We start from the raw sequence: 22,518 nt of genomic DNA on the forward strand, positions 1-22,518 counted from the left end.
GGAGGAGGCAGAAAACGGAGGCAGTCTGGGACCAAACTTTAATTGCCCTGCTTTGAAGTGCAGTCTGTAAATAGCAAAGGGCAGTGTAGAAAGTAAACACATTTTCTTGAGTCCTCACCAAGGTTCTTCCCTTTAGCTGGGAGTTTTTGCTTGGGTGAATATGGAGAGTAATGGCAGAAGTTTCTGGGTGTATTTTTCTCTTTTCTACAGAGGGATCCAAGAAATTACTGCTATGGTAGGATTTAAAAAGTGTTGCTTGCCCAATCCAGGAGTCCATTGAGCCTGGAATTGGGTCTCAGATGTGCCTTTCTGTGTAAGAATTATGTATAATCTCTGCGATGGGATTTATCCTTTCCCTGGCTTCTGGGGTTTCACCCAGGAAAGTCGGTTATAAAATTCAAGAGGAAACTATTTTAAGAAATTGTCTTAAAAGAGGATTCTTATGCCTGAAGATAAAATAATTTTAGCTCTGGTAACTGGAGGGACCACTGTCTTAGATCCCCTTTGCTGAACTGTTGCCCAGGTGTTCCTCTGGTCCCCTATTTCTTCACCAGCATCATATTCTTCTTGCCTTCTGACTCCTGTAAGTGAAATCTTCTTAATGTTCCTAAATATTCTTTCCTTTATGTCTCTTTGCCTTATATGTGTTTCTTCTATTGACAGTCCTCTTCCCTCTTTGGATTCCATTTCAGGATATTGAATTGCTGTTTTTTGTTCATTTGATACCTTCCTCCTTACAGTATATTCAGAGAGAAAGTAAATTGTATATTTAATACCCTTTCCACATTGCAACCGTATTATTTCTCATGACATTGAATGGCCTGTCTTTTCTTAAACAAAGGGGTCTCTGGGCATTTGTGTCCCCTCTGTGTAAGGGCGAAGACTTCTAAACTGACATTCTCTTGTCTTTCCATTCATTTATTCCTATGACAACCACGTATTTTCCTGAACACTGATGAGATGATATCTTTTACCTCTGTGACAATTTTGAGTACTTCCTAAGCATACAAAAAAAAAAAAAAAGTGCAGTCATTAGCATGTTTTTTCAAGACCTCCCTAATCTGATTCCAACCTCTTCTTCTCTTTTACCCTTCTACATATTAAACTGTTTCAGAGGTCTTCTCTCTGTCGCACCTTATCCAGATGTGTTCTGCTGCCTGTCATAAGCTAAGAAAGGTTTTCACATTTTTAAATTATTGAACAAAAAATCAAAAGAAAAATAATGTAGGGGCGCCTGGGTGGCTTAGTCGGTTAAGCGTCCGACTTTCGCTTGGGTCATGATCTCGCGGTTCGTGGGTTCGAGCCCCGCGTAGGGCTCTGTGCTGACTGTCAGCTCAGAGCCTGGAGCCTGTTTCAGTCTGTGACTCCCTCTCTCTCTCTAACCCTCCCCTGCTCATGCTGTCTCTCTCTCTCTGTCTCCTAGAAATAAATAAAAACATTTAAAAAAAAAAGAAAAATAATGTATTCTGACATTGAAGTTATATCAAATTAGAAGTTCATTAACCATGAGTAAAAGGCTATTGGAACAGACCCTTGCCAGTTCATTTGCCTATTGGATATGGCTACTCTGTGTATTACCCTGGGCAGAGTTGAGTCATTGTGACACAAAACGTAAACTATTTTCTGGTCCTTTACAGAAAAAGTTTACTGACCCTGAACTATTCCATTTTAACTGAATAGGGTTAGTTCATTTGCAAAATTCTGCTGTTGTCTCTGCATAGCCTTTCTACTGAGCCAGTTCTTCCCATTTTCCTCAGTTGCTACAAGTGGCCAAACACTTCTGCAGTAGTTCCTCCCTGTTACAGGCTCTGTATGTTTCCTTAAGTGAGCCAATCAGATGCCTTTTCAGAATCCCGTCTTTCTTCGCCCTTGGATTGCCAATGACCATTCTCATCTTCTACCCCTAACAAACCAGAGGAGCGGGCTTTCCCTGAAGCCCTCTCAGGTTGAGGCTCTTTGTTCTTCATCCCTGTCACCCCACACCATGAGTAACTGTTCTCCTTTTCCCTCCCTCCAGACCTTTCTCTCTTGCTCACACCAACCCCTCTCTTTGAAAGTTCAGGCTATCAGACTATATTATCCAGCACCACTCCTTGATGCAGTCAAATCTAAGTACCCCATACTTACCTTAGTGATTTCAGTATCCGCATGGATGATTCTTCCTCACCTCCACCACCTCAGAGTTCAAACTTGTCATTACCTGTAACTGTACAGATTTATAGTCTCATTTAAAAGCATCTCACTCTGTGACCATTACTTTTAAGCTTCTCAGTTTACTTCTGGTATTTCCAGTGCAACGATCTGACATCCAGTGACTCTTGCTTTTCACTGTCCCTGACCTGCTTATGTCCTTGATTCCTGTCTGGTCCACCTTAGATTACATGGCTCAATTAATTTATTAATTTGGCCATAAACCCAAAGCCCTGAGGTTTAATGTATTTCCAAGTTCACATTTTTCTTTTTAATTTTAGAAAGATAGTATACTGTTCCTATAGCATGTTGTATAAAATCATCTGCAATGAAATTGATGATTATTCCCAAATAAGTGGGACCAGTAAAGGCTCTAAATAGCTATGTGTCTATTCAGGTTGAGTTTTGCTGCCAAAATTGTTGTGAACAATATTATCAGATTCTATTTTTTTTTCATGATCTTTTTGGATTATGGAAATGCAGAAAGGGATTGTGGACCTGGACCTTAAGCTGCCCTGCTCCCTGATCAGTTCATTTACTCCCCCAGGGAAGAGTAAAGCTGATACGCTGATTAGTTGCAAGTCGACTTACTCCCAACATACTTGCATCCAAGCAGCTAAAGAAAACACACAACCTTGCTAATGGGTCTCCTGCAAAACCACAAACGCTTAAGGGAAAGTCCTGTCAAGCAACATAATCATTCTTACCAAGGGTGGTATCGCCCCCTAGAGGGCATTAAGTGCTTTATGGAGATGATGTTAGTCTCCATGTACTCAGACATGAGCATTTACATGTGGAGGGAGATACATGTTATTTTATTATGACTTACTTTCCCTTTATTTCTTTGCCTTATGGTGAGGGAAGTATGTGGATTTAAAAATATGTGTGTAGCTAGTTTAAATTATTACTTTATTTTTACTTTAGTAGCAAGGATGTTAAAAATAAGTTATAAAAGTGGTCATTGGGTTTGACAGGGTTGAGAACAACTGTCCTAGTCAATTTGCTTTCTCATGATTATGTATTTATGTATTTATTTATATAATAGACTTTATGTTTTGGAGCAGTTTTAGGTCCACAGCAAAATTGAGAAAAGGTACAGAGATTTCCCTTATGGCCTCCACTGCCGCTCATGCATGGCCTCCACCATTATCAACATCCCCCAACAGAGTGGTTCATTTGTTATAGTTGATGAACCTACACTGACACATTATTATCATCCAAAGTCCATAGTTTATAATAAGGCTTTCTCTTAGTGTTGTATACTCAGTGGGTCTGGACAAAAGTGGATACATGTATCCACTATCACAGTATCTACAGTACAGTTTTCTCTCCCCTAAAAGTTCTCTATGCCTCACCTATTCATATCTCCTTCCCCCATCTCATGATTATTTCACAGTTTTCTCTCTCCTCAAACCTCTAACACCTTTTCCCAAGTCCTGTCAGCTAAGTATTTTACTGAACTGAGAATTAAAAACAATTGGAAGAGAACCTCTCTGCACTCCCCCATCCAACTCATCTTCATGAGTGTGAAGTATGTGTGAACTGTCTATATTTCAATCCAAGGCTTCCCCTTCATTTGTTACTGTATGCCATTTTCTCTTGATTACTCAAGGACATTGTTAAAACAATTATACTCTCTCTCCTCTATCTTCATTTATCTCTCTCTCTCTCAGCACTGGAGAGAATGTCAGTGACATTCAAACACATTGCTGTGGTAATGAGAATTAAAAATAATTCCCTTGACTCTACACCCGCCCCTTGTTAGTTTGCTCATCCATCCCATTTTTTTGCTCTCTTTTATAGAAAATTTCTGAAAAGATTCTCTTTTTTTGCTTCTCAAACTGATTGGCCAACAACATCAGCGTCACCAAGGAGCTGGGTAGAAATCTAGACTCTCAGATCCCACTCTAGACCCACTGAATCAGAAACTCCGTTTTAACAGGATCTCCAAGATTTATGACATTAAAGTTTGAGAAACATTAATCTCTAGTGCCTATTTTCACTTCTTCTTGTATTTTCTCTTGAATCTACTTCAAAGAATTGTTACTTTCCACTCTCTACTGAAACAGCTCTTTTTAATATTTTTATTTGAGTGTAGTTGACATATAATGTTACATTAGTTTCAGGTGTAAAACATAGTGATTCAACATTTCTATACATTATGCTGTGCTCACCACAAGTGTAGCTACCATCTTGTCATCATACTCTACTATAATATCATTGGCTGTGCTGTGTCTTTTATCCCCATGACTTACTTATTCCATAACTGAAAGCCTGTATCTTCCACTGCCCTTCATTCCCCCCACCTCCACCAGTTATCTCCAAATTATTAAATTCAAAACCATTGTTCACTACTCGTCTTACTGGGTCTGTGGATCATGTGACATGGTTGAAATCTCTATTTGTTGTGCCTCATCATTTTCAAGGCCATTCATTCACATTTATGTAAGGGGCTTAGTCCTTTGGACTTTCTCCTTCCCTCCATTTAGTTGACTAACTGATTTCATCTATTGCCATGGCTTTTAAATTAAAAAAAAATTTTTTAAATATTTTTATTTATTTTTGAGGTATAGAGAGACAGAGCATGAGCTTTGGAGGGGCAGAGAGTGAGAGAGACACAGAATATGAAGTAAGTTGCAGGTTCTGAGCTGTCAGCACAGAGCCCATTGTGGGGCTTGAACTTGTGAATTGTGAGATTATGGCCTGAGCCAAAGTTGGACACTCAACTGACTGAGCCACGGAGGCACCCCTAAATTTTTTTAAATGTTTATTTATTTTTGAGAGAGAGAGAGAGAGAGAAAGAGAGTGATAGGGAGGAAGGGAGGGAGGGAGAAGGTAAGCGGGAGAAAGGCAGAGAGAGAGGGAGACACAGAATCTAAAGCAGGCTCCAGGCCCTGAGCTGTCAGCACAGAGCCTGACCTGGGGATCGAACTCACGAACCAGAAGATCATGACCTGAGCCAAAGTCAGATGCTTAAGTGAGCCACCCAGGCACCCCATGTTTTTATGTTTGTTTATTTTTGAGAGAGAAAGAGACAGTGTGAGCAGGGGAGGAGCAGAAAGAGAGGGAGACATAGAATCTGAAGGAGGCTCCAGGCTCTGAGCTGTCAGCAGAGAACCTGATGGGGGGCTCGAACTCCAAAGCTGTGAGATCATGACCTGAACCAAAGTCAGAAGCTTAACTGACTGAGCCATGCAGCAGCCCCTAATACCATGGCCTGTAATGCTGCCTATTGATATAGTGCTCACATATCATATTTCAAGTCTAAGGTCAAATACCAGCTTCTTACTGGAATATTTACAGATTCTCCTAGTAGAAATTAATCACCCTTTCTTGTAAGTGATTATTCCTATCACTTGTACTTCTAGTTTCTCACTTATTTCCACTTTATTTTATAGTTTGTACTTGGGAGACAAAATCTATGTCATTTTCATCTCTATGTACTCATATTTCACTCTTTTATTTAAAAATACACATTTCAATGTACCTGGTGGCTCATTCAGTTCAGTATCTGACTCTTGATCTTGGGTCAGGTCATGATCTCGCAGTTCATGAGATTGAGTCCCACCTTGGGCTCTGCACTGACAGCATGGAGCTTGCTTGGAATTCTCTCTCTCCCTCTCTTTGTCTGCCTCTTTCCTGCTTGTGCTCTCTCTCTCTCTTTCTCAAGATAAATAAACTTAAAAAAATACATTTTTCTCATGTAATAAGTGTTCAATAAATGCTTATTAAAGAGAAATTTTTCCTCCCTTCCTGGAATGTACACTGGACTTAAATATTCCATGTACAGTTTGCTCCAGGATCCTTGAAATCAGCACCTCTACTCCTATTATCTTCAACAAGCCAGTCCTCATGTAAACAGTCTAAATTAATCTTTTCTTGTAAAAAACTAAAAAACGTAGGTCAGAGAAGAGATAACTGAGTAGCAATTGAATTTGCAAGGCACCTTTTCAGACACATGCAGTGAGGCTCATGGAATACTGCACACAAAACTACTACTTGAAGGGACACTGTACAGAATAAATCATAACAATTAGGCTGTGGAAACGGCCTTCTTTCAGCTCTTTCCTTAGTTGGCTCTTCATCTTTTATGTCTTGGATGTAATGGAATCACCACAGAAAGGCTTTCCCTTAATCATCCTTTCTGAAATCGTACTTTTTAGTCATGCTATGTCATATTATATTGTTTTATTTTAGTCATTTACTTATGATTATCTGAAATTATTCATATTTTTATGTTTTTATTGTCCATCTCCTGCTCCTATGGAGGATGAGCCCCATAACTGCAGAAACTCGGCTTGTCTGTGTTCTGTAGTTATGAGGTAATAGTATGTGCTCAGTAGATATTAGTTGAGTGAATAAATACAACCTGAGGACACTGGAAAGCCTCTTTGGTCCTAAAATCCATCTACACGGACCATAAAGGTAATTTTTTCAGTTTATTTATTTTGAGAGACAGAGCACATGAATGGGTGAGGGAAAGAGAAAGAGAATCCCAAGCAGGCTCCACACTGACGGTGCAGAGCCCAATGTGGGGCTCAAACACACAAACCCTGAGATCATGACCTGAGCCAAAGTCAAGAGTCAGACACTCAACTGACTGAGCCACCTCTATAAATCTTACATTAATATAATTTGGTGGAGTGCCTAAGTGGCTCAGTTGGTTAAGCATCCGACTTGGGTTCAGGTAATGACCTCATGGTTCTGTGAGTTTGAGCCCCATGTCAGGCTCTGTGCTGACAGCTCAGAACCTGGAGCCTACTTCTGATTCTGTGTCTCCCTTCTTCTTTCTGTGCTCCTCCCCTATTCATACTCTGTTTCTTCCCCCTCCCTCTGAAAAATAAATAAACACTATACCCATACACACTCTCACACACACACACACACACACACACACACACAACTTGGTGATGAGGAGGTAAGGAGAATGGAGAAAAGTATTAATGACTTATGGGCTACTGACTGCCTTTAAAAGACTTAGAAGTCATTTGGAATTTGAAATGGCAGATGCTTTAGGAAATATGTACACAGCTAAAATATAAATATTTTACCAAGGACTTTGAAGTGGGTATTCAACAAATATTCTTTGATGGACTCATTTGGCCAGTTATGTGGCAGAAATGATACGTAAGTAGCTAGTATAATTTCTCTGCCAGAGCCCATGTTTGGAACTGCAAAAACCCTATAAAAGGTTACAGTAGTTTTTTTTTTCCTTGCTAACTTTTCAGTAATATTTTCTAAGTGTTGTTTGTTTGTTTTCTGTTTTGTACTTCATTTTATTGTAGTAGAGTTAACGTATGGTGTTATATCAGTTTCAGGTGTACAATATAGTGATTGAACATATCCATGTATTATAAAAGTGTAGTCACCATCCATCACCATACAGTGCTATTTATTACAGTATTTACAAGAGAACATTTTAGGCCAATGTATAATCTCAGATCAACAGCACTGACATCACCTGGGAACTTCTCAGGAATGAAAATTTTTATGTCTGACTCCAGATCTACTGAAATAGAATCTAAGTTTTAACAAAAGACACAGATCATTCATGTGCACATTTATATTTGAAGACTAGTACAATGGAAACCATATCTATCCAATGAAGAAGTGACAAACAGCTGTTTCTAGAAACAGAGTGGGAGGGTGAGCTTAGGGTAGAGATTGAAGCTGAGGATGAGGGGTGTATGAACAGTGATTTAATGTTGAGTAAGTTATCCCAACAAGGATTAAGTGGTAATCATTTTCACCTCATGGTCATAATAAGCAACTTGGATGAACACACACACCATTGAGTCTAGTGACTACCCTAAGGTAGCACAGATGTTTGGCAATACATAGAGAATGGAGGACAGATCCATGTTCTGACTTGATTATAATGAAACACATTCTTTTTTTCTCATTGAGAGTTTTAACTCAGTGCTTAATGATGCTTCATGAATTTCCTCAAGGCTTTAGTACCTGTGAAGGAGTCAGAAACTGATAGGTTTGGCTCTATGCAGTAGGTCAACTTTAGCCACAAAGGAGAAAGAAGGAAGGAAAGGGACTTGGAGAAATAGAGAAAAAAGTGTGTGTGTGTGTGTGTGTGTGTGTGTATGTGTGTGTGTGTGTGTGTGTGTAGAGTATATGGGATAGGGTTGTTGAAATAGATTCCTATATATATTTATATATAAGAAGGGATTTGCTTTTTCCTTGCTGAGGAAGAGCATAAATAGTGCTACAGATGTTATTTGGAAAATAAGAAAAGAGCTGAAATTGTGTTCAAATGGACCTTTGGAGTGGGCAGGGGACTCATATGCTGAAATAAAAATTCAAGAAGAAATAGATCTATGCTTAAGTTCTTAGATCTGGGGAGTTATGGTGATTTACTAATGCACTCTATTGCCCTGACATCTTTATGAAGTCACTTTAAACTTTCCTATATTTTTAATTAGAAGTCATTTAGCCAGTGCCTCTGCTTCTTGGCAGCAGTGGACTTAAATGGCTATGGAATAAAATATGAATAATGAACATTGCTCTCCCCTCTAAACACCCCAGGTTGACCAAGGAGAGGTGATCACTCTGTATGCCAAAGATGTTTCTGAAATGGAGTTTGGAGAAATGCAGGTTCCCATTGTTCCTTATGTTTTAACACAGGTCCCAATATAGTGCCTTGTACTTACTTAGTAAAGTGTTTTTTTCCACTGTTCAGACTACTCAGCGACTGTGGTCAGTGAATTCGAATGGCTTTGAATAAAAAGATGGGTAATCACAGGAGAGCAACCTTCAAGAGTCCATTTCTTGGAGAGCTTTTACTTAAATCCACTGCTGATGTGTGGAGAGAGACTAGAAGAGAGGACTTTTTGTAGGTATAATTTTGGTGCTTTCCCCATAATCTACCAAATCTTTACTTTTAACTTTACCTGTAAGTTATCAGTCTAGTTAATACAAGGTGTATTAGTCTGCTAGGTCTCCCATAAAAAGGGGCCATAAGCTGAGTAGCTTATAAATAATAGAAATTAATTTTCTCACAGTTTTGTAGGCCAGAATTCTGAGATCAAGATGTCAGTAGGGTCACTTCCTGCTGAGTCCACTCCCCTTGGCTTGTAGATGGGTGCCTTCTCCTCATGGTTTCACATGGTCTTCCCACTGTGTGTGTCTTTGTCCTGATCAGGTCTTCTTTTTCTATCTTTCCCTTCCTTTGCCTTCAACTTCCTTTCCCTTCCCTTCCCAACTGCATGAGCAGGGGAGGGTCAGAGAGAGAGAGAGGCACAGAATCCAAAGCAGGCTCCAGGCTCTGAGCTGTCAGCACAGAGCCTGACTCAGGGTTCAAACCCATGAACCATGAGATCATGACCTGAGCTGAAGTTGGCCACCCAACCTACTGAGCCATTCAGGTGCCCCCTAATCAATTCTTCTTTTAAGGGCAATAGTCATACTGGACTATGGCCCACTGTAATGACCTCATTTTAACTCAACTCCTTCTTAAAAGAATATCTCTAAATATAGTGACATTCATTCAACCTAAAAATTGGGGAGTGAGAACACAGTTCAGCCAGTAACATAAGGCAAACATTTGACCAGGCATAACGCCTTGACATTAAGGAGCAGACTAATGAGAAATGAAACTTATGTAGTAATATCATCTGCTTTCCTGAACTCCCAGGGCTAAGCCTCTCATATCACCATGGGAATTAGGAAAAGAGTAAAAGACTGTTTTCTGCAAATTTTTCCCTTTAATTTACTGCCCACTTTCTAAGAGATTTTCCTTGTTGGTATACTAAATCCAGCTAGGGAGAATTTTAGATGGGTTGCCCTGTTAGTGGTCAAATGGTGCTCTTTACAAATGCAACCAACGAGCCAGGCCCATCTGGGAGGAGGGACTACCGTCTACTTAGGGTTTTATCCATTCAGAGGGGCCACTTTTTCTAATATCCCCACCTCAAAGGGGACCCATTATATTCTCACAAAATTGTCATAAAATCTGTGTTTGGAGGTTTACTTTTTTGTTTGTTTTTGTTTTGTTTTTTTGTTTTTGCCTTCTGGCAGTATCACATTTAGAAGAGAAAAAACAGATTTTTTTGCTCAGGAAATTTCATGAAGCCATTCTCAGTGACACTTCAAGCTGGTCTGTGAAGAGCTGTGTAACTGAAGCACAGGAGAGGAAATTTCCAGGGTGAGCATGATAAAAAAGCTTCCTATTCAAAGTCAGGAAGTCAGGGTTTCTGAAGAGGGCCACACTGCCACTCCTGTCTCTGATGATCTGCTTAGCTGCCTGATTCCTCAGCTGCAGAATACTGGGATGTCAATAAATGATTATGTTACTTACTTTAGAAGTTTTATTCATTTTTTAAACAGATACTGAAGACACAACATATTCAAAATTTCTAAATCTCATGTTCAGAATTCGAAACGTATGAAAAACTGTGCAACTCTCTGTCTTCACAGAGCAGACCTGCTACTCAAAGTTCGGTCCATGACTTAGCAGCATTGCTTTGTAAGAAACGTAGAATGTCCAATCCTACTCCAGACCTATAGGACCAGAACTGAGTTTTAAGAAACTCCGGGTGATCCATGGACACATAAGAATTGACAGCTGTTGTAGATGAAGTTATTAAAAATTATTATGAATTTATTTTCTAAAAAGGATAATACATGTACATGATACAAACAGTGAAAAAAGGAAAACCAGGAAAGGAAGTCTTTCCTACTCCTGACCACTAGTCACCCAGTTCCTGTCCCCAGGACAACTGTTTTATTGTCTTCTGAGACTTTGTTTCCCTTCACCCAGATATATCTTGCTTTGTCTTCCAAGAAGGCAGTTTGTCATGCAGGGCGACAAGCTACATGAAATGGTTACTTTTTCACAATTGGTATTTAATCCAAAGGCAATCTTCATGGCTTCCCAGTCTCCCCAGGTATAAACCTGGAAAACGATTCCTGCAATTTGGCTTTATAGGATTAAAGAAAACTCAAAAGATCCTTGAGTGCACTTGTTGCTTCCATATAGAATTAACACTGCCTGTATTGATGCAGCAAATATTCACTTCTAAAATTCCTCTGATTCTTAATGAGATAGGCATTCTGAAACAGAATTAGGGAAAAATGGAGCTCATGAATGTGGTTAACTCCATTTCCTCTCCCTCTATATGGTTCCTTAAAGTTACTAGTAAAAGAAATAGCTCATGAAACATTTCTCACTCTTCACAGTGTTCCCTAAATTTGTATTTATTTTTCAAAAATTTTTTTAATGTTTTTATTTATTTTTGAGACAGAGAGAGACAGAGTACGAGCTGGGGAGGGGCAGAAAGAGAGGGAGACACAGCATCTGAAACAGGCTCCAGACTCTGAGCTGTCAGCACAGAGCCCGATGCAGGGCTCAAACCCACGGACTGCAAGATCATGACCTGAGCCGAAGTTGGATGCTTAACCGACTGAGCCACCCAGGCACCCCCTAAATTTGCAGTTAGTAGTGACTGCTAAGTTTCTGATTCCCAATTAGGCTGAGTATTCATAGAGAAACTAGAGGAATTTTGTGTAGCTACATGATAAATGTGATTTAAGCAATTAGAGTTTAAATTACTAACATTTATATAAAAATTAACATTGATATATTGTTATATTTAAACACAAAGTTCACATTATATTTTAAGGTAAAACAGAAGTCTTCAAAGAGAAATTAAGCCTGTGATGCTCTATTTTTTCTCTACCACTAGAAGAAACTCTTGGAAAAATCCGGCAAGCATTATAAGTACATAAAACTGTGTGGAAGTTGAAAGATGAACTAATGCCGGCATATACAAAATGAAGAGCAAAGAGTAGGTGTTAAAATTGGAATGTGGGAGGTGAACAGTTTTTCAGTGGCTTAGTCAAATGAATGCAATTTAATGATGTAACTGTCCATGATTGAAATAAGAAAATAGTGACAGAACCCAATTGCAGCTAACAATATGTCCTATGTTAATAGGAGGCTTATTTTTTTTAAATCTGTGTGGTACAATGTATTTTTCCTACACTCATAAAAGTCAGATAATTAAATTCTACTGTCAAACAAGTGTTGATTTTAAAAATCATTATTACCTTTATTAAACAGCATTTTAATAGATGTTAAAAGAAGGTAAGTCCTATTACCTACAGACAGACAATTTGTTCTTTGTTCTCAGGGAAACTAGAGTGGTAGTTAAAGAGCAGTTATTAAAAGATGATAGAAAAAAATGTCAAAAAGCAGTTAGTTTTTTACTCACAGTTGGTTTAACTAAAATCCCATGATTTCCTTTTGGCATCGTAAATTCATGTTACCATTCTCCTATCCCCAGTTATACTGTGAGATTTTTTTTGGTAGTTTTACTTAAAATATTTTAGCATATTTTTAGTATGTTGATTTATAATATACTGTTGGATCATATGACAAAATATATTTGTAATTAGTGTGGAGTGATATATATGTGTGTGTGTGTGTGTGTGTGTGTAAATTAACATTAATCTATACTTTAGGAGTGGTTGATCAGCCTTTGAACTGCCTCAATGAGCTTGAGAGGTGGACACAGTATGTTTTCAAATATTTATATTCAAATCTACATCAAAGAGATTGTTAATTAGCACACAGAATATAGGAAAACAATTTCATAGGTGAGATGAGCAATGTTCAAAATGTATAGTAGGCAGAAAAGATTGTACAGGGTTGCTATGCCCTTGAATAAAGTAGAAGTATCTCATAAGACCTGCATCCTAATCTTGTCAGAGTAGTCACTTAGATCTAGGGCTTCCTTTGATCCCTCGACTCTACCCTCACAGGTAACTATTATGTAACTTGATACAATAAGAAAGTCTGCTGATCCAGCCAGTAAAATATTGCATCTATTTTGAAATGAACCTACTGTACAATGTGCTTGTTAGAGCAGCCAAGAGCTGAGAGTGGCAGGAGGTTGTATGGCTATTTTTCTTCCTACTTGCTCTGAGGTATTTGTAGAATTGACAAAATTATGTTTGGGACTTGCCTTCCTATAATGTACTAGTTGGAAACTAGGTAGTAAGGAACAAGATGCCTAGAACCAATTGGAATTCAATGATTTTCATCATCAGATGCTGACAATTGTTCAATGAAGTAATACTTTTTACATTAGTATCAAACATTTCAGATTTAAATATGCAACCAAAGTTGGAGAGGATCTATCGGTCTGTCTTGGTGAACGTTCCATGTATGTTTGAAAAGAATGTGTATTTTGTTGTGGTATGGAGTCTTCTATAAAGGTCAGTTAGGACAAACTAGTAGATACTTCTGTTCAAGTCTTCTATATCTGCACTGATTTTCTATCTGCTTGGTCAGTTACTGAGATAAGTGTTATGTCTCCAACAGCAACTGTGCATTTGTCTATTTCTCCTTTCATTTCTCTAAGTTTTTACTTTGTGTATTTTGGAGCACTATAATTAGTCAGCACACATTTAGGGTTGTTACCTCATTTTGATGAATTGAGCGTTTTAAAATTATGTAATGTCTCTTTTTATCCCCAGTGATGTTACTTGGTCTTGTATTATTGTAGCTACTCTACTTTGTTATGAGTAACGTTTACATGGATTATCCTTTTTTTCTTCTTGTAAAAGCACTACAAACTTTCAGATTCCCTGCAACAAATATCTCTAATGGTAGAAAATGGGGAGTGTTGGGGAGGAATTTCAATCTTCGATGCTTTACTATGAACTGAATGTAATAGATGATGTAACAGAACTGTTGTCAGAGCTGTTTCAGAATCCAGTTCTGAGATGTATTCCTTAAGATTGAATGTGAACCCCTTTCCTCTGAGTAAATATAATGACTCTGAATACTAAAGCCCTATGAAAAAATGCATTTAAAATGCATCTCTTAAAAATAAATCATTTATCCATTTTGGGTATTTAAAAAATAAATCCTTATAAAAGACATAGCTATAATATAAAAAGTACTTTTTTTTACACAAACCTACAAAACCAAATATTGATCCTCTTTGCTAAAACCATTGAATGGCTTTTGATATTCTTTTATGTGTTCAATAATGTGTCTGTCCAGTCTAATGAAATATAGTGCCTCAGTTTGTTTACGGATAATGGTACAATAAAATGTAGGCTAAAGCATGAAAACCTTGTCAATACAATTTCCTGTGGTTTTTTTTTAGTAGGTTTACAGTGCTGCAAAAAATCATGACATTATAAAGCTGTACCCATAAAGCATGCTCACATAATTCTCCTACTTTCTATGCTAAGCAAGTTATTAAAAACTATTAACACAAATTATGGGAAAAATAATGTTTTATTTTTAGAATAATTGATATCCCCTTGTTAATTAAAACATTGTTGTTTTATTTCTGATGAAAGCGACATTTTCATTTTGTTTTGCACGCCAAAGTAAAACAAACATAATTACTGCCTTTTTCTTCCCAAGTTCTGAAAGAGATTACTATTATTCTCCACTTGGCAAATCTAGACTTACAAGTAAACAGCTGTTGATTTATTTCTCCTTCTGTAAGGATTTTGATCTCAGTACTTAGAATTTTTTAATTAGCAGAAGGCAACAAAAGAAGTGAAAAACCACAAAATGCAAAAATATGTTGTAATAGGTGTGTTTAAAATGAGATTCTTGAGGTGGATATTGCTAGGCTTTGGAATATCTTTGATCTCTTTATTTCAAGCAGAGAATGACTAAGCAACAAAAACAAACAAAAAATCAATTGCTTTATGGGTTTGTCAAGAGCTTAGCTCTGTTAAGGGAAGGTACAGTGGGAAAGTTCAGGTACCAGGTCATAGAATGGCAAAGATAAACTATCAGGGACAAGATGCTGTAGTGGACTAGAGACTCATGATGCTAATGAAGCATTGCAGGTCAAGTCTCTTGTAAGGCAGCAGAGTTTTGGAGTCTGTGGAGCAAGGAAGAAAGGAGAGAGGCACTGAAAGAGGTCATTGCAAGCATTTCTAGATAGAATAAACAATACAGAATGTTATAGTCGGAAGGGGAAATCATTACTTTAGCACAAAAGATAAACGTATTGTTCATGAATTTAGAGGAGGGATCATCACATCGGAGCATTGCACTTGTGCATAGTATTGAGGAGAGAAGTTGAAAATATCAAGGAAATAGCTTCAAAAGAGATTTTACACTAAATTTCAGTATAACTCATAAGATATTGGGCATATGGTATTTAAGCACTAATGTCTTGAGTTACTGTTGCTGAAAGAATATATGGTATACACATCATGGTGTTGTACAAGATGTGCATCATGAAAAGGGCATCGATTTTCAGTTCCAATTAATAACATAAAATGACAATGAGTTGTAAAATCCCTTATGCACCATTTCAAGTTTCCAGAGATTTTCATCTCTATAGAAAGAATGCAGACAACCTGCATTCATTTCTTACAGACAGAAAATTGCAATAATCTACAACTGATGGCAGACACAATGTTAACAGATATATTGGAGGAAAGATTTCCACAAAAGCCAGTGGATCATAACTCTGTACACAAAGATTATATTTTGAGGAAGTATTATAGGGCCAAAGTAGAAGCTCCTAAACTACCTTAATCTTACGACTTCTGATTTGCCTATACAATATATATTTCTGCCCAGTCCTACCCCCCAGAATATTTTGCCCCCTGACAACAAAATAGTTTAATCAGTTATAGTATTGTGTCCTGCAGACCTCGGTAATTGGCTTAAGGGGTGAGGTAACTGGTATTCCTCATCAAAATGTAGATTTGACATAATTTCCTCCAAGTTTTTAATGGATTCAGCTTCTTCTTACATGATTATATCTTCTCATTATATCCTGTATGATTTCTTTCATACCATTTATTACACAGAAATGTATTTATGTGTTTATATGTTGGTCTTCAGCTTACCACCACACTTGTGAGAATCTTAAAAAGAAAACTGTACCTTATTTGTCTATTACCTCCAGTACTTAATACAAGCCTGGCACTAAAAAAATATTTAATAAATATTTTTTGGATGAATACTTTCCTTTTTAGTACTCTTCTAAGACATTGTTGCCCTTTTTAGCTTAAATTTTTCTTACTCTAATTCTTCAACTGAAATACCACTTTGGCAGTAATGAACTTAGCTATTGAAAAGACAAACCCTATTTGAATTCAATGTCTCTTTAAGTATTATTGCTTTTATAGCATTTTTCTCCATTTGTCTAACTTTATAGGTGAATGTTTTAGTTCAGATATTTATGTTTATGGGTATTATTACTGAGGATAAATGGATTTGTACTTCAATGCTGGAAAAAATTAATAGAAATGGTAACATAAAAGCACTAGTTTCATTTAAATTCTAGAAAAAAACCCACAACACTTCTTTCAGAATTGTTATTACATAAATTAAACTAGTAATTCATAGTAAATTAGGGAACAAAGTATATAATTTAGTAAATTGAAGCAGTAAAGCTATTCCAGTGTTTGATAATTGTAATGCTCACCTTGAAGAAGTAGGGATAATGGAAAGGGAACATATTATATTTGCCATTTTTCTGCCTACAATGTTACTTCACTAATTTCAGCTATGAAACACGGGATTATCAACAGTATGGAATATCTTAAAGAGAAATATAATTAGCATACCGTTCTTTAATAAGGGCAGCTTATTATATTATTCTATTCAGTAAAATTTAGAGATATGGAGTCAAATGTTTTGTAGTTCTAGTATTTCACATAAAGGTAAATGTTTCTATTTCCATTTTACGTATTGCTGGATTTGATATGCTGCATATTGTTTTCTTTTGTGGTTGGGGGTGATTTTAATCTCAACTTATGACTGAAATATTCCAATAATTTTTTGAATTATTCTTTTCTGGCTTTGGTATAGATTATATTAACTTTGTGATAGTTTGTTTTATGTACCGACTTGGCCAGCCTACAGTCTCCAGTTATTTAATCAAACCCTGAGGTGTTACTGTGAAGGCATTTTATCTATGTAATTAAAGTCCATAATCAGTTCACTTTAATGAAGGCAAATGATCCTAAAATATTTTTTGCATGATTATCTTAGATTATCCTGAATAAGTTTGAGTCAATTGATTGCAAGGTCTTAAAAGCATAGTTGAGGTTTCCCTCAGAAAGGATCAATCCAAGGAAATTTCAGCTCTTGCCTCTGAGTTCCACCCACTTCTTTCTGATGTCTTGGATTATGGATTTCAGACATGTCTTATCAGTCCCACAGTCACCTAAATCAATTGTTTGCAATAAATATCTAAATATGTATCTCCTACTAGTTGTGTTTCTCTAGTTGAACCCTGACTGATAAAACTTCTATAAATGAGTTTCAGAGTAACTTTTTTTCTATTTCGTGAAATAATTTGTATAATATTGGAATGTTCTGTTATGTAAAAGTTTATAGAACTGGCCTTTAAAACTCTTTAAGCCTTGCAAACCTTGCAGCTGATGAGACTGATATCCAGAATATATAAAAAAAACCTCCTCCTCATGTTTTTTCAACATGAAAAAACAAAACTACTTAACTAAAAAATGGGCAAGGGACTTGAACAGACATTTCTCCAAAGAAGATATACAAATGAACGAAAATCATATGAAAATATGCTCAACATGACTAATCATTAGGAAATGTAAATCAAAATCATGATGAAATACCACTTCACACCATTAGGATGGCTACTATTAAAAAAAAATAAAGCAAAACTCCAAAAACAAACAAATAGAAAAACAAATGTTGGGAACGATGTGGAGAAATTGGAACACTTGTGCATTGTTAGTGAGAAAATGGTATAGCTAATGTGGAAATAGTATGATGATTCGTCAAAATATTAAATACAGAATTATCATATGCTCCAGCAATTCTACTTCTGAGTATATGCCCAAAAGAGCAACTCAAATGTGCACATGTATGAATAGATAAACAAAGGTGTATATCTAGATACATACACACATACATACATACACACACACAATGGATTATTAGTTAGCCTTGAAAAGGGAGGGCATTTTGACATTGCCATATGGGTGTTCCTTGTAGATATTATACTAGGAGGAATAAGCCAGATACAAAGGGATAAATGGGCATGATTCACTTATATGAGGTTACTAGATTAGTCAATTTCATGGTGACAGAAAGAATGGGATTTGACAGGGGTGGGCAGGGAATGGTGAGCTGGTGTTTAATTTGTGTAGAATTCTATCTTGGGAAGATGAAGGAGTTTTGGAAATGGATGGTGGTGATGATTGTTCAACAGTGTGAGTATACTCAGTGCCACAGGAATGTACACTTAAAAATGGTTAGGAGCACTTGGGTAGTTCTGTTGATTGAGCATCCAACTCTTGATTTTGGCTCAAGTCTTGATCTCATGGTAGTGAGATGGAGCCCCGCTTCTGGCTCTGTGCAGGGCACAGAGCCTGGTTAAGATTATTTCTCCCTCTCCCATTCATGTGGGCCAATGTGCATGCTCTTCTCTCTCTCAAAAAAAAAATGGTTAAAATAATAATTTTTAATTAATTAATTTTAATTTAAAATTTAAAAATTTTTTTAGAGAGTGCAAGTAGAGAAGAATGTTAGAGGGAGAGAGATAGAAAATCTCAAGGAGGCTCTGTGCTCAGCATGGGGCTTGGTGCCAGGCATGATATCATGACCCTGGGATTATGACACGAGCCAAAATCAAGTCCTATGCTCAACCAACTGAACCACCCAGGTGACTCTAAAATAATAATTTTTATGCTATGTATGTTTTACTAAAAGAAAAAAATTTCTTTAGGCTTGATCTTTTTTCCTTGTGAAAAAAATTTTCAAAAATTTAGTATTTTATGTGGTTATAATTTTTTAATAGTTAAAGGATTACCAAGGCTTTTTATTACTTTTTGTTGTAACTCTGCTCCTCTTCCCTAAAAAATCTTAATAGACTATATTTTTTCATTTTATTAGTCTTCTCAAAGAATCAGTGTTTGCTGTATTATTCCTGTCAGTTATATCTTTACTTTCTATTTCATTAACTTCTGATTTTAATATTATTGTTTGTCTTTTGTTTTCTTTAGATTGTTTTCTTGTTCTTTACTTCTTAGTTTGGAAAATTAAGTACTTTATTTTCAGTTTCTCCTTCTTTTCTAATATGTATATTTGAGTCTATAAGTTTCCCTTTAAATGTTCTTTTAGCTGCATCTAACAAGTTTAGATATACAGTATTTTATTTATTTTCTAAGGTCTATTTATTTATTTTGAGAGACAGAGAGCGCATGTGCGCACGTACGCATGAGCAAGTAGGGGAGGGACAGAAAGAGAAGGAGAAAGAGAATCCCAAGCAGGCTCCATGCTGTCAGAGCAGAACCTGATGCGGGGCTCAATCTCAACAACCACGAGATCATGACCTGAGCCAAAATTGGACATTAACCAACTGAGCCACTTCGGTGCCTCTAGATATCTATTGTTTTAAATGTGATATGAAACCAAACATAGTTTTCATGTATAAATATCACTGAACTGTTTTCCCCAGGAAATTCTTGCCCCAAGATGAAAAACCTTTAAACCAATAAATAACTTCACTATTTGCCTAAGGAAGTTCTTTAAACCAACTTTTCTGGGCTTAAAACATAAATTTTTTAAGGAGGAGTACTTTATTCATTAAGACAAAGAGTTTCATTCTCATCAAAAAGTGTTGTTCAGTATTCACCTAAAGATCCTTGTCTTGCTGACTCTACCAGTCCTAAAGCATGTCATGAAATTTTTCTAATTTTACTACGTTCCCTGACTTTAATTTACCTTAATTTATTTGAGCCCAGACTCCAAAATCGTGTATTTTCCCCTGAATCTCCTTTTTAGGAGATACTGTCTTGTAACTTATAACCTATATTAGTGTCCTGTAACAAATTTCCACAAACTGGGTAACTTTAAACAGAAACACAAATTTCCTCTCTCCCCATTTTGGAGGCTACACGCCCTCTGGAGCTCTGTGGGAGAATCTATTCCTTACCTTGTTCCTGCATCATTTGTTCCTTGTTCCTACATCATTCTAGTCTCTGCCTCCATCTTCATACAGTCTACTCCTCCATGTGTCAAATATCCATTTGCCTTTTTCTTAGAAAGATACCTGTCATTGGACAATCCAAGAGTATCTAATTTTAGATTCCTCACTTAATTACATCCTCAAAAGCTCTATTCCCAACAGAGGTCACATTCATATGTTCTAGAAGTTAGAACATGGACACATATTTTTGGGGGTCACTCTTCTATCCATTGTGCCTTCTCAGATGGCTGTTATAAGGATTAAATAAAATAATCCGTGTATAAAGGCTTATACGGTTCCTGATGTATAGAGATTATCCAGGAAATAATAGTTATTCCTTTCCCAGGAATGCAAGAATGGTTCAGATTTAAGATTCTGTCAACGTATATTCTCTATTATCAGATAAAAGGAAGAACATCATGTGGTTATCTCAGTAAGTACCGAAGCTCCTTTTGAAAACAAAAATATCAATACCCAGTTCTGGAAGTGACAAACATATTAACTTTTTTGTTTTTTACTTGAAAAACTAGGTCTAGCAGAAACCTATTGGAAATATGAGATTTTGAGAAATTAGAGAAAGTTTATTAAAGGCAATAAGACTTTCTGCCATGCTATTAAATCAACATTATGTTCATCAAGAAAAGTAACGTGATCTAAAATAATATAAAAGAAGTATAAATATAGAAAAATAAAAAAAGTCTTCATAATTTACATATGATCTGATTGCGGAACCAACTGACAAAATGAACTGATAAAAAAATTGTATATTAACTACATTCAAGACCAGCTTCAATGTCCTACATCAGTAATGGCCAATTAAGAATTCTCTAAAAAAAAACCAAAAAAAACCCTCATTCTCAATAGCAAAAAAAAAAAAAAAGTATTAAATAGTAAGGAGATTGTTCTACCAAACATTATAATGTAATACAAAAGAAAAATACTTTAAAATATTGTAACTCTGGTGTAAGAATTAATAAATAGAATTGCCTTTTCAGAAGACAATAATGAATCCAGAACAAAACATATTCCTATAATTTTTTGACCATTTAATACATTGTAATTCCAATCAGTGAGAAAATATTATAATCAGGACAATTGAGTATCTATTTGAAACAAGCCAAAAATTGAAACTAAATTCCCACATCTCATCATAGAAAAGAAAATCTAGGGGTTCCTGGGTGTCTCAGTCAGTTAAGTGTCCAGCTCTTGATTTTGGTTCAGGTAATGATTTCACAGTTGTGAGATTGAGTGCCATGTCAGGCTCTGCGCTGAGCATGGAGCCTGCTTAGGATTCTCTATCTCTCTCCATCTCTTCTCCCATGCTCATGCACTCTCCCTTAAAATAAGTAAGGATTTAAAAAAAAAATCTAGAGATGAATTATAGAGCTGAATAGATCATAAAGCCATAATAATATCAAAGGAAATTATGAAAATAGAAAATGTTATTTTTTAACTTTAATTTACTTTTATGAGAGAGAAATTGTGCACGTGCAGGAGAGAGAGAGCATGAGAGAGAGGGGCAGAGAGAGAGGGAGGCAGAGAGAGAAGGAGAGAGAGAATCTCAAGCAGGCTCCTTGAGCCTAGCACAGGCTCAGTATCATGAACCATGAGAACATGACCTGAGCTGAAATCAAGAGATGGATACTTAACCTACTAAGCCACCCATGTGTCCCTAGAAAATATTTCTAATCTCAACATTGGAAAAAAAAATCTTCATATGCTAACATAAGGCCTCGAATTCATAAAGAATAGAGATACTTAAAAGTTTTTAGCTAGACATATCTGTCACTTATTTTTCTTTATGAATTCTGACACTTACTTCTTAGCTATCTATCACACATTTGTTTATCCAGCCTGATTCCTCTTCTAAGTGCATTAGATGTTGAGGTTTCACCAAATAGGATATGACTAACAGAATTTGTTTTTATAGTGAGAAATACATTAAGAATAAAAACCAAGATAACAAAAGTTACTATTCATTTTTTGAGGGCAAACATATAATTTTTCTATCAAGCCAATTCAAAGCTCTGTTTATACCACACTGAATAGTGAGTCAAGGAATAGGTTTCTTAGAGGCTCCCAGGCAAAGCTTGAAGCTTCTCCCTCTCTTGAGGAGGAAAAGATGGATATGGGGTCAAAACAATGAGTTCTGTTGGAGCTGTGGTGGAACTTTCAGTGTAACCAATCAAGACAGTTTTGTTTTTGTTTGTAGGACTCCTTGCTTTGGAATATCTCTTATTTCCTGTTCTTTTCTGTTTTGAACTTTCTCTGTGTGGTGTCATAGAAACCTAGACATGCTCGTGCTTTACTTGCTCATCTCCTATCCTCTGAGAAGGCCAAGCAGAAATCCAGCTGTGGCTCAGGGGAAAGGAGA

This window comes from Hyaena hyaena, unplaced genomic scaffold, assembly GCF_003009895.1.
Source record: "Hyaena hyaena isolate Hyena2069 unplaced genomic scaffold, ASM300989v1 scaffold_190, whole genome shotgun sequence".
In the NCBI taxonomy this organism is placed as follows: domain Eukaryota; kingdom Metazoa; phylum Chordata; class Mammalia; order Carnivora; family Hyaenidae; genus Hyaena; species Hyaena hyaena.